Genomic DNA, 5,093 nt, shown 5'->3' on the forward strand with positions numbered 1-5,093 from the left:
TTAAAATGGAAATTATCTGTTCCAATCTGGTGATGTAATTCTGTTATATGGGAAGGTGAGGCAGGTGAATCTTTTTTTTTTTTTTTCCGGAGCTGGGGACCAAACCCAGGGCCTTGCGCTTGCTAGGCAAGCGCTCTACCACTGAGCTAAATCCCCAACCCCCGGGTGAATCTTTTGATTCAACGCTTGCAAGGGATACAGAGTGTATTCAAAGTCTGCCTGGGAAATTTTGTGCACCACACTCAAAAATCAATTGATATTAAATACAATATTTACCGAACATCCTAACCCAACGATCTGAAATCAAAAAAATCAGAAATTTTTTGTGCAACAACATGATACCAGAAGTGGAATATTCTACCCTTGCCCTTAGTTGATGGTAACAGGCCAAATGAAAGGATGCTACAAACATGAGACATTACCTGAACACTATGTGCAGAAGGTTGTGTCTGTATTTGAGCATGGACACCATGCCCGAGATATCTCATAATATATACACAAACACTCCAGAATTAAAGACAGAACTGAAAGCTGAAACACCTCTGCTCCCAAGCTTAGTCAGTGTATGTTCCTGAAAATGTCTTCTTGTCATTAGAATGGTAAGCATTCTAGGCACAGAGCTATAGCAGAGGTGGTAAAGGGTCAGCAGAAGCTACAAGAGTAACAGCAGGAGTAGCCAGTCCTTTGGAGAGTCATATTTAACCATGTGCTAAATAAGAGTTAGCAATATAATGCTGTAAGGAAACACACACACACACACACACACACACACACACACACACACACAGAGTGCTCAGTAATGTGTCATTTTAACCATTTGTGCAAGGTGTCAGTAGGGGAACCAATGTTCAGTTTTAAAAGCCATCCTACTGGTGATCAGGAACATGTAGATTATGTTACACACCTACCAGAATGGTAGAAATGAAGAAGTCAACAAAAACCAGTGCCACAGAGGATGTTAGAGGCAAGTAACATGTGGAGATCTGTGGGAAGCAGTTCAATATCTAGTGAAAGAAGAGAAATGTCACAGCTACTGTCCTGAAACATGTCTCCAGAAGGTGCATTCTCACCTCGAAACATGAAGACATACATACAACATTGATATCATAAGAAAATCTTAAATCCCCTCCAAAAAATAGATACACCAAAGAATGTGGTCATGTGGATCCCAGTAGAACACTTGAATGACCAAATCCAAACTGTATGTATCCACTTGAGTAAGTGTTTAAACAACAATGTTGAAAAGAGAATGTATGGTGCTTGGTTTAAGCAGTGCCCCCACAAAACCATGGAATAATCCATACTAAAGTTGAGGTGATAGTTTGCTCTAGAAGACAATCAGGCAGGAGTACAGTCTCCGATAACTGATCTTCTTCAAAGGTAAGACAGATATAGCAAAGTGACTCATGGCCACTGTGTCCAAGCACTCAGCTATGCACACAGGAAACCCGGAGAAAAACATGAGGTAAATAAGACACTGGCGCTTAGAGTCACCATTTGTTAAAAAGAGTTGCCTGGGACACCTAATCACCAAGCCCTCTTCAAATGCAACAATTCAGTGAAGCTGTGTTAAGCAAATTTATAATGCTAGGACAAGCCCTCCAAATAGTCTTCCACTCAAACTTAGGAAGCAATACTATAAAGGTCCCAGCAGTGTGGCATAGCAATGTGGTACTTACATAAGAGTGACCATGCCTATCAAGGTAAGAGGCCTGGGACTTTAGAAATCAACAGTGGCACTTACCAGTAACTGATTTTCAGCAAAGGTGCTAACCCATTCTGAGAAGAAGAGTCATCTTTTTAACAAACGCTGCTGGAAACAGCTTGATATTCTCAGGTAAAGGAATGATGTTGAATTGATAGTTCACCCAAAGAAAACTGTCACTCAAAATAGACCATACACTAGATGTCAGAGCTGGAACTGAATCTCCTAGAGAGAAAATTTATTCTGGGAGTAAAATTTTTGTGGCCTTGAGCGAGGCCATGTTTTCTTAGATGCACCACTAAAAGTCAGAGACACGGAAGAAATAAAATAAATTTCATGAAACTTTAAAACCTCTGTGTTTTAACAGACACCATCAAGAAAATGAGATGGAGGGGTTGGGTATTTAGCTCAGTGGTTAGAGCGCTTGCCTAGCAAACACAAGGCCCTGGGTTCGGTCCCCAGCTCTGAAAAAAAGAAAAAGAAGAAAAAAAAAAGTGAGATGGAATCGGAGAGAACATTTGCAAATCACGTCTCGATTCATGAATACAGAAGTTATAGCTAAACTATGCATTTAAAAATTATTTTTAAGGGCTGAAGAGATGGCTCAGTGGTTAAGAAGACTGCTCTTCTTAAGGTCCTGAGTTCAAATCCCAGAAACCACATGGTGGCTCACAACTATCTGTAATGAGACCTGATGCCCTCTTCTGGTGTGTCTGAAGACAGCTACAGTTTATTTATATAATAAATACATAAATCTTTAAAAAATATTTTTTAAAATCAGCCAAGTATTTAAATAAACATTTTAAAATATATAACCAGTGATACACAGTTTCTTAGTTGAGGCTTGCTTTCTTTTCAGGTTGTGGCAAGTTGAAAACTAAAACTTTTCATTACATGGGATGTAAACTGGTACAGTCATTTGGAAAAACAGATTCATAGTTCTAAAAAGTTAAATGTACATCTACCATATCACTCAGCAACTCTAGTCCTGGGAATATTCCCCCAAAGAACTTGAAACACACATGCACACTAAAACTTGTATAGCATTGTTCATAGCAGCCTGCTTACAATGGCCAAAGATCAGACAACATAAATTCCTGCCAAGTATCGAGTAAATAAACAAATGTGATATATCATGTAGAGATATCATTTAGCCATGAAAAGTAGCTGAGTGCTGATACATTAATAAAATTGAAAATACAGCATTTATTGGAAGAAATCTGACATGAAGAATTGGTCTGAATTTGAATTGACTTACCACCTATGTCAGTTTTATCAATTTGACAGAAACAAGAGTTATCTAGGAGGAAAATCCACAATGGATTAATTCCTCCACCAATTGTCCTGTTGGCAAATCTATAGTGGCACTTTCTTGACTGATGATTGATATGAGAGGGGCCATCCTATTGTGGATAGGGCCAACCCTGAGTGGTGTCCTGAGTGCTATAAGAAAGCAGGCTGAGCAAGCCATGAGGAGCAAGTCAGTAAGCAGCACCCCTCCATGGTCTCTACTAGTTCTGGCTTCTAGCTTCCTATCTTGAGTTCTTCCCTTAACTTTTCTTGATGATAGACTATAATGTACAAACCAAGTAAACCTTTTCCTCTCAATTACTTTTTAAAGTCAGTGTTTGCCACAGTAATAGATAGCAAATTAGAACAAAAGCCACATTTACCATTTGAAATCATTGACTGTGATTAGGTGGTGGGGACTGTGCATGGTGATCGGCTCATAGTCATGAGATCAGTGCCACTCAAAGAAGAGGGCCTCAAGACCTCAGTCTTTTCTACCCCATAGAGAGAGTCCATTTGCAAGGGATGAAGCAGAGGCCTAGGTCCCGATCCTGATGTCTTGATCTTGGGCTTACCAGTATCTAGAATGGTGAGAAGTTACTTCATTTAGCTTATAAGGCACAACGTTTAAATTTTATAACAGTCAATATGAACTGAGTCCCATATCACACAACTCAAAGGGTAGTGGAAGCACACAATCGGTAAACCTATTTGTAAAAATAGATTTGAGACTTTCAGGCAACAGGGGAAGGATTAAATGAAGGGCTGCTATCTAGTACAAGGTTCCTTTTGAAGTGATCAAAATGCAGTAATATTAGAGGCTACAACTCTCGATATTTAAAACGGAACTAAATTCACTGTGTTAGTATATGGCATTCATACCTTTATACTGATATTTAAAGATTTAAAGAAAAAAATTGGTACTCATGTTTAGTGTTTATAAAGAATGGCTTAAATATTATAATTTCTAGGACCAGTAGACTTCCTTGGAAAACAGGTTTTTTTTTCCTGTTGTTTCCTGTTGTTTCAGGAAGACTTCAGAGGAGGATATGTTGCAGTATGCCTTGATGGCTTTAGACATTTTTTCATCAGAAGGTTTATAATCCAATCATGTAGTTTTATGACATTTCCCCCAGTTTTATTTAATAATCAGTCCAAGCATTCTATTACCAAAAATTGATTTTTCTTCCATTCTTCTCCTAGGTTTTATGTCTAAATACAAAATATATTCTCTTTCTCATCTGATTTGAGGAAAGTTTTTCATGTAAATCAAAATATGGTGATGCTATAGCCACCTGTCATTATAATGGCAGGAGTGAGTTTTTTCACACAGCAAGATGCTACAAACAACTATTTGTAGCCAAGTCTATCTGGACTTTTCTTGGTCATACCTTCAAAATGCTGTCTCCCATGACTTTCGAGACCATAACAAAAACAAAAACAAAAACAACAAAATCCCAGTGTGTATAATCACCTCTGATCTCTGAGCTAGGGTCATCCTAAGCAAGGGCCACATGGTACAATGTGTAACCAAGCCTTGTCCCAGGCTGCCCTGGGTGAGTAGAATCTCTTCACAGGCTATTGACAGTCAGTATGAAAACATTGCACATGTGCCACAAGAGCTTTTCCATTCTCTTTAGCTCTCCCTCATTCATCAACTGAGAAAATTATTTTATATGTTTCCTTTAAAGGAAAAATGTTTTGTAGAAATAGAATGGAAACAAAAAACCATTGTTCTGCATAGCCATAACTCCATTCATACCTGAGAGATGAAAGGCTCTTGAGTCCAGTTATTCTTCCTCTTCTAATGGCTCAGGGTGGAAGAATGGATAAATTTCCATCATGTCAGCCCAAGATGTTGCAGAGAAGTAGAGCTGAATACCAGTGCTTAATCTTCATGGTATGGATATGTAGCTACTCACAACCTCTGGCATGAACCAAACACCTTCTCCCACCTACTCCCATCTCTCTAATGCATTTTTCCTAAGAATGGTAAGGGTGGAAACAGAGATGGGAGCATGTGTTGACATGCCCGGGAACTAAAAACAGAATCCACACCTTGGCCCTAGCAATATAGGAGATAAAAGAGCATGTTACT

The sequence above is a fragment of the Rattus norvegicus genome, chromosome 18 (genome assembly GCF_036323735.1).
Source record: "Rattus norvegicus strain BN/NHsdMcwi chromosome 18, GRCr8, whole genome shotgun sequence".
NCBI lineage: Eukaryota > Metazoa > Chordata > Mammalia > Rodentia > Muridae > Rattus > Rattus norvegicus.